The sequence below is a fragment of the Microtus oregoni genome, unplaced genomic scaffold (genome assembly GCF_018167655.1).
Source record: "Microtus oregoni isolate MIOR12 unplaced genomic scaffold, Mior012 000071F_ref0000514, whole genome shotgun sequence".
Classification (NCBI taxonomy): domain Eukaryota; kingdom Metazoa; phylum Chordata; class Mammalia; order Rodentia; family Cricetidae; genus Microtus; species Microtus oregoni.
Window position 1 is genome coordinate 241526 of NW_024543978.1, and position 8774 is coordinate 250299.

The window sequence follows — 8774 nt, forward strand, 5'->3', positions numbered from 1 at the left end:
GAATCCAGCCTCTGAAGTCAACCTCACAGGATGTATATCCCAGGTTCTGCTAGTCTCCCAACCTGTGAAGTGAGAATGACAGAGGCTGTGATCAGGATCATCCCATTCACATTATACACTGAGAACAGAGCAGGGCAATCAGACAGTGAGTCAGTGTCGCAGGAACATCACAGCCATGCCCAGGCAAGGAAAAGAGGTATCCTGTTCCTCTTCTGTGGTGCCAAAAGACAGGTGTCTGAATTGTACCCGTAGTGACCACGAGGCCAGGGTGCAAACGGAATTGACAGATGGCCTGGGCTGACCATTTAATCAGTTATGACATCTTCAGCACCCTGTCCCACAGCACTAGGATTTGAACAGACATGTTCCCAAAGAAAGCGTACACACCAGCAAGCATGTGAAAGGCACTCAACCTCGTTAGCCATTAGGGAGATGCAGATCAAAACAACAGGCAAGGGCTGGGGAAGTAGCTCAGAGGTAGAAGAACCCTGGCTACGCACACAAGGCCCTGGCACTATGACAATAAATAAATAAAGAAATCTGGGCATGGCAGTGCTCACTTTTAATCCCAGCACCTGGGAGGCAGAGGCAGGCAGATCTCTGTGAGTTCGAGGCCAACCTGGTCTAAATAGTGAGTTCCAGGACAGCCAGGGCTACGTAATGAGACCCTGTCTTTTTTTTTTTTTTTTTTTTTTTTTTTTTTTTTTTGGTTTTTCGAGACAGGGTTTCTCTGTGGTTTTTAGAGCCTGTCCTGGAACTAGCTCTGTAAACCAGGCTGGTCTCGAACTCACAGAGATCCGCCTGCCTCTGCCTCCCGAGTGCTGGGATTAAAGGCGTGCGCCACCACCGCCCGGCGAGACCCTGTCTTGAAACAAACAAACAAAGCTTTTCCAGGGTGCAGTGAAGGATAAATACAGCTCTGCAGCTTCCATTCCAACTCTGATTCTACCCTTTACTGGCACTGGGCCCTTGCTCTAAGCCAAACCCAACCAAATAAGTTCTGAGAAAGGGAACTCTGTGTTTGATCATCGAGTTGATGCTTGCAGGACCCCACCATAGCACAGGGAATAAAGGAGTCACATGGCCTTCAACCATGCTGTTTGGCTGAAGGGATTGTCCACCTCCTAGTAGTCATCCCAGTGTGAAAAACAGCAGCCTGTAGGTGGCAGAAGCAACCCACAAACCTGCTCAGACAGTGGCTTCTTTTAGAGGAAAGTCCAGAGGATCACCAGCAGGGGAGCTATGATAACAAAATAAAATAAAAACCAGATCAAAGATGTATTCATTCCTTAGGGGTCCTCACTTGTGGGGCTGGCACTGACCAGCTAGATATTTCCACATCTCGGCCTTAGAAAACTTCATTCCCTGATCTGGGGATTAGCTCAGTTTGGTAGTGTTTGCTTAGCACAGAGGAAACCCTGGGTTCAATCTGCAGTACTGCATCAAACCAGGCATCACAGGTACTGTACTGTAACCCAGCCTGTACTCCCAGAACTTGACAGGCAGAGGCAGGAAGATCAGAAGTTCAAAGTCATCCTCAGGGAGCTGGTGAGATGGCTCAGAGGTTAAGAGCACTGGCTGCTCTTCCAGAGGTCCCCAGTTCAATTCCCAGCAACCACATGGTGGCTCACCTGGTGCCTTCCTTGCCAGCAGTACATTGTATGCTTAATAAATAAATTAAAAAAAAAGTCATCCTCAGATACATATCCAGTTTGAGGGCAGCCAGGGCTACATGAGAGACCTTGTCTCAAAAACAAAAACAAACAAACAAAAAAAACGCTAACACCAGACCCTACAGGAGCTTCAAATCCAACCTTCTGGCCCTTGCTCAGAGAACCTCCCACAACATCAGTATACATACACACACACACACACACACACACACACACCCCTTGCTGACTTTGGGAGTTTTAATCTTCAGTGAAACCTCCCCACCAAAGACCAACAGGTGTTCATTCCAACATGGTGTTGTCCTCTACCCTAACCCTCTGAGAGTGATGGAGAGGGACACACCTGCCTGCTTCTGGGAGATAGCCTTGCTTACCCTCCCATCCTATCTACCACAGAGGGCTTTTCCAAGTTCCCAGAACACCTAGATGAGACTTCTTCGCGGTTCATCATTTGGCTTTTGCACCCAACCTCCCTGGGATACACCCAATTTTCCTTAAAAACCTGTTCCTTCCTGCAGTGGCTCTCCAACCTCAGGAGCCCTCAGTGTGCAACATTGCCCTACTCTAGGGTTCCTGGGGAGGAGATATTCCAGCTCGAAGGTCTGAAAAGGGCAGATAATGCCCTAATGGGGTGGGATCATGGGACATCCCCAGGCTCTGCCCCACCAAGCCAACTGCACCTTTGGCCCAAAGCCTGCCCATCCCCCTTCCTCAGTTCAGGAAACAGCGGAAGCTCAAGCCATTTATTTTTCTATTTGTGATCCCTACCCCCAATCCCAGTCTGCCCAGAGCTGGCCCTGACCCCAGTGGTGGCCTGAATGCTTCCCCTCTGGCCAAGGTAGGGCGGTGGTGGGTGGGAAGACTCACACTGCCAAGCTCACACGGAGCCCCTTGTTTCCCCATCATCACAGACTGGGAGGCATCCTAAGCCCCAGGAGGTCCTAATCCTGCCACCATAAAGTAATCGCTCCCCTGCATGAAGGTCTCGGGCCCTCCGGCCCATTTGGGGGGTCACAGGTCTCCACCACAGGGCTATAACCATTGCCAGTCCCACCTTAGGCTCTCCTTGGACACTGGCTTCTGTGATCAGACAGGGCAGTGACTAGAAACAGATCCGAGTCTCTGGTCATTTGGGGATAGGAGGTGGAGGCTGGGCACATGAGTGTTGCCTTTGTCTGCGTAGATGCCAGCTCTCCGAGCCTCAGTCTCCTAGTCTACAGAATGGGAAGAGCCATGGGCTCATGGAAATGTCTGTTTGGAAAGTCCCCCGCCAGCCCACAGCCTGGCCAGGGTCCAGCTTTGTCCCCCTCCTCCCCCACCAGAGGCAGGGCTAGGGAGGCAGGAGGCATCCCCTAGAGGCCATTGAGGCCCTAGCTGCAGGCTTGCTCTAACAATGTGAATGTGCTTCCCCCCACACAATTCCCAGAAATGCCGCCCCCCTGCCCTGCCAGCCCGCCAGCCTGGCGGCCACTCCACCCTTCTACCCTAAGGAGCCCCAGGCAGCCACAAGGTCAGAGACAGTGGATGAAGCATGGAGGTCTGACTCAGAGGCAGCAAACCTGTGGAACTGTAAGGCAGCCTGCCTGCCTGCCTGGCCTGCCTGCCATCCTGCAGAGACCAGCCTGGACAAAGTCAGCCACAGCCAAGCCCCTGCAGGAGCAAAGCCGAGCTGAGCTTTGTGGGATGCCAAGTCACTGAAAGCTCTTCCAAAGTCACATTCAAAGGAAAAAACAAGATCCTTCCAGGCTGCACTGGGCCTCTTGATCCTCAACTCTCATGCTTCATCCCTTCCCCCCACCCCCCGCAGTGACTTTAAACAGCTCCCCATCTGGGTAGCATGCTTCTTGTATGGTTTCTTCACGTTTCTTTCAGGTGTGGGCTCAAAAACCACTCATGAAAAAACAGGGTGTAGATACTGGCATAGCCCCTTCTCATACCTAGCACTCCCATTACGCCTCCGTCTACGGCCATACCACCCTGAATGCGCCCGATCTCGGAAGCTAAGGAGGGTCGGGCCTGGTTAGTACTTAGATGGGAGACCGCCTGGGAATACCGGGTGCTGTAGTCTCCAAAAGGAACAACAGGACTTATTTGTGATTTATTGATTTTTAACCTTTCCACACCAGAATGGAAACATGTCACAGTAAGAATTGGAGCTACCAATTTTCCTACCTCGGAAGGCAGACTGTAGTCAGAAGGGGGCTCAATAACCCCGACCCCAATGAATTCTGTCCCTAAACAGTCAGCGGGTTCCCACCAAAGCCATTTGTCACCAGCCAGGAAAGGGGTGGGGGAAGCATACAAAGCTGGGTGTAATTTCTACAGGTAAAACCCTGAAACTCAGAAAACAGAAACCAGCCTGAGATACATAGTGAGTTCCAATGCCACCATAACTAGCAACATTTTTGTTTGTTTTTGAGACAGAGTCTCTCTACTTAGTCCTGGCTGTCCTGGAACTCATGGCAGGCCTTAAACTCACAGAGACCCACCTACCTCTGCCTCACAAGTGCTGGGATTTAAGGCATACACCCCCCGTACCTGGCCCAGTTAGCAACATTTTTAAAAAAGAAGAAAAATGACCTGAAGAGAGGGAAAAGAATAGGGAGAGAGGAAGAGGAGATAGATGTGTTCTTTCTCTGCCTTGGTCTCTCTTTATCTTTATTTCCCAGTCGGTCAAAGCAAGGAAGGGGCAGACCAACATGGCAGGGCATTCAGAATGGGTACTACCTTCCAGAAGCCTCAAGAGACCCGAGTATGTCTGCATTTAGCCCACCTTATAGTCAAAGGCCACAAAGGGTACCGAAGCATTCATGAAAACAGAGACAGCAACATCCACAAACCCAGGCCATGCACAGAGCTGAGAATAAAAGTTACTATTTATGTAAAGACCCCGCAGTTCTGAGGTGTGGGGGCGGGACGAGGGTGAGGCCAACGGAATGGGCGAGAGCACCGGCCAGCAGGGGTTGGGGAAACTGGACAGAATGTCTGGCGCCTCCTCAGCCCGGTGGGTTCTCTCTGGCCTGAAGGCCAGCCTTCCTTCCTGAGCGGCTGTTTCCTGGCTCCGCCCTGTTGTCGCCACGGAAACCCATGAGTAGCCCAGCTCCCCAGCCAGGTTCCCATGGAGCCCCTGCAGAGCCGGAGCAGCACTGCCGCCGCCGCCGAGGTCGTAGACAGCAGGCGACTACTTTGGAGGACACAAATTGTCCTTGCAGTCATCCAGGACCAGAACACTCCAAAACGTTGCCCAGCAACCTCAGCCTTCTCTAATATGGCTCACCCAGTCTCTCACCCAGCGACTCTCAAAGTGGACAGTGCCTGTGATAATACCCACCACAGTATAATAACTCTGAAACTCTGGGACAGCCTTCAAAATATGTCTGATCCCTGGCCCACCCACAGAAGCCACTCTGTTGCATGTCCATAGCACTCTGGTCTGCCATTATCCATAGTGGCCCTGCAGTAATAAGTTGCATTTGCTTCTCCCATCCGTACTGTTCCTACCCAGTCCTGCTGCCCAAAGGGCACAGAATGAATGAGAACCAAGTCATCGCTACATAACACAATGAGCTTCAATCTTTTTGTTTGTTTGTTTTGTTTTGCTTGCTTGCTTTTTGAGACAAGGTTTCTCTGTGTAGCCTTGGCTGTCCTGAAACTCTCTGTAGACCAGACTGCCTCAAACTCATAGAGATCTGCCTGCCTCTGCCTCCCAAGTGCTATGATTAAAGGTGTGCGCCACCACTGGTGCCCTACATGCTACCTTTCCACCAGTCCAACACCCACTCACCCCAACACTCCCCCTCCCACTATGTTCCGAGTGGGACTCTGGCTCCGTATGCTTGGGAACTGAAGCTGTGAACTTTACCAAGAAAACAACATTTTAAAGTACTTCTATCCCCACTCACACACATATTCATGTTGCATGCTGCATGTACCCATGAAACCAAGGCAGCCTGTCTCCTAAATAAGTCCTTTCCCAAAAGAAAGATGTCAGAAACCTAACACAATGCCGCCTTCCAAAACTGGGAACACAGAGTAGAAGGATCTATTAGGCTAAGGCCTAGTTCATCTAAACCAGACCTATCCCTGCCTGAGAGTCACATATGCCTAATGTTCTAAGTCATCAAGACTCTGCTAAAGTCTCTGATCCCAGGAGAGCAGTAAAGGTTGCCTGGCCCTATCTTCATATTCCCCTAGCTCCAGCTACCAGAGACTGGGAGACCAGCAAGATTTGGGGCCGAGAGTCGTATGTCAGAAGGGTCCGGACTGGAAGGCTAACTGCAAAAAAGAGACATCCACCTGGACCTCTGTTACCCTCAGACAGGGACCCCACCCCACCCTTTGGGAGTGGGAGGGTCCAAGCCCTACAGGACTATGTAATTGGTCCCAGCCTCACTGCTGTACAGCAGCCAGAGCTGTCTGGTGGGAGCCTGGGAGGTCTGTGCCCAGGCAGTGCTTGGGAGGTCTCACCACCCCCAAGCGGAACACAGCCAAGCCAATCCCCCACCATAGGCACTAAGGGGAACTATCCAGCATCCTTTTCAGGCCTCACGGAAGCCTGGGGTCCAGGGAGTCTGACGAAGGAGAGTAGATGGAGGCGGAAAGGAAGGGGGCTAGGGTCCACTTGACACCCAAACCAGCCCCGCACTAGCAGAAAAGATTTGCCCTACCATTCCGATGTTCTATAGACAAGCTCCTATCATGGGTAAGTGCCCATGTAAGCCAAGTGGAGTTCCGACAGCAGATTTTCCCTTCTCTCTTTGGCCAGATCTAGGGCTGCAGCTCATCTAACAAAGAAGTCTTGTGGGGGGTCCCTTCCCTGGGTACTGAGAACATTTTTTCATGAGTAGGACTTCCTGTCCTCAACACCTGAGTTCCTTTTGCTTATAGGAGAGTCTATCATGCCTGACTCCCAAGGACTTGGACAGTCTCTAGGACTAAGGTCTACCTCATCCCACACCCTGGGAACCTGACAGACACACATGTAGACCACACACAGACACATAGACATTCACATGGAATGTCCCTCTCCTAGCATAGCTGGCCACACCCACAGCAGCCCTCTACAGCCTTGGGGAGTCCCTCCATCCCTGGGGCTCCAGGGTCAGGGCCACCCTGCTGGCAGACTGGAGTCACCTCCCCCATTGTTGTCCCATCTGGAAAGAGGGTGGGAGCGGCCAGGATCACCACTGCCAAGCAGTGGGCAGGGAGGGTAGCCTGACCCTACAGAGAAAAGGGAGCACCCCGCAGGCTTCTGCCCAGCCCAGCTTACAGGATATGACAGGCTGACATCTGAGCCACAGCTTGGCTATGAGGAGGGTCATTGGCTAGCGACAGGAGAGGTGGAACAATGAGGTTATGCTGGATACTCTGTTCAGAACAGGAGGCTCGTTCTGAGCTATCACAGAACTCCAAGCCCAGCCCAGTATGTGAGGGCGCAGCAGCAAAAGAATCTGGGGATCCTTTTCTGGAGCCCTAGTGAACATCATCTCAAAGTAGCTACTGTCCTGGCGGAGCTAGGCTCTGGGAACCCTAGCCTGTATCCATGGCTACGGAGCTAGGGTAACTTCTGATAAAAAACAATGGGAGTAATTTAGTTTGTTTGTGGTACTGAAGATGGAACCTAGGACCTTTTGCTTGCTGGGCAAGCACTCTACCACTGACCCGTGCTCCAGCCTCACCTCTAGTTTTTTGTGCCCATTCTCAAAATGAAAATCTTCACATAGCTCTTCATGTCCTCACTCACCACCCTCCTGAACCACCTGTTCAGTCTACCCATCCACACACACCTGCCGAAAGGGAGCTGACCACTGGCAAGGGCCTGCAAGCATTTTCACCTTGGTGTCCACACCTCTGCCTGCCCTCTGAGAAAGTACTGAGTTGCCCCCACTAGATCCACCCTGCTCAAAATTCATGCCCCTGCAGCAGGTGCAGGGCCTATAACGGAATCTTTATCCCATATCTACTTGACAAAATATCAGGTAGTGATATTTACCATCCCTTAGTCTGAAGGACTGGAGGGAGCTCTGGGACTCTCCCCGTGGCAAGAGTGCTCAGAAAGGGACTACTTAGGAACAGCGCAGGGTTCTGTAGAACCCATTGAACAGTCCTAGAAACCACACGGGCTCACTCTTTCAGTGTGCAAGATGGAGTATCGTGACGTGATAGGGAAGGCTGCAGGGTGTCCAGAGCACTTGTCACCGACAGCTGTCAAGAACTTTGGATTTTCCTTTACAAAGTTTACGCTTGGCAATGGACAAGAGGTGGCTCTCGGAAGAAAGCCATCAGTTTCTGGAGCCCAGAACCCTTCCTGGTGGAGTGGCTGGACAGACAGAAAAAGAAAATGAATGAGGGTTCTTTTGGAAAACACCCAATTTTTCTCTGTCTCACCTGCCCAGACCCCTATCTCTTCCTGGGATAGCTGTCTGGCCTAGGCAAGGAAACCAGCTACAGCAGCCCGCACACAGGAGCAGGGACTGACTGTGCCCTGCACCTACCTTTCCCTTGTGGGCCAGGTCCAGGTTTTGCCTTGTCCCAGAGTTTGGGTATGGAAGAAGGAAGAAAAGGCTCACTTTTTCCCCAGCCTCAAGGGCAGAACTTGGGAGAGGCATTCGAACTACCGAACTACCCGACTGAGCTCAGCATCTGGGAGGGTCAACAGACAGGAAGAGGAAAGAGCATCTCCAAAATCCCATCCCCTTTTCCGAGGTGCACGATGAAAGTGACCTCCCAAGAACTTGGTGCTAAAATAAATCTTCCTTCATCCAATACAATGCCGCTGCCCCCTCCCCTCATTTCTGCCCGGGGGTCTGTCTCTGTGGGTGGGGTGGCAGCTCCACTCTGAAAGTTGACAACCCTGAAGAACCCCTCCTTTAGAGCCTCAGCCCACACCAGCAGCCCTCTCCTACTCGGGGGTCTCTTCTTCAGAGACATTTGGGGCGGGGGACTTTGCGCTGGGGAGGCCTCGGCTGGATCCTGCCGGGAAGAAAAAAGGGAGCCACCGCAGAGGGGGCAGCCCCGCCCCGGCCCGCCCGCTCTGCTGCGGATTGGCCCGATGTCTCTATATCTGGGATGCCTTCCTGGCACCAAGCTACCACGTCCCCACCG

General features: G+C 52.1%; 1 pseudogene; it reads left to right on the top strand.

Annotated features, from left to right (window-relative positions):
• Positions 1-3629: 3629 nt before the first annotated feature.
• Positions 3630-3738, top strand: LOC121440914 (annotated as a pseudogene).
• The last annotated feature ends 5036 nt before the right edge of the window (positions 3739-8774 follow it).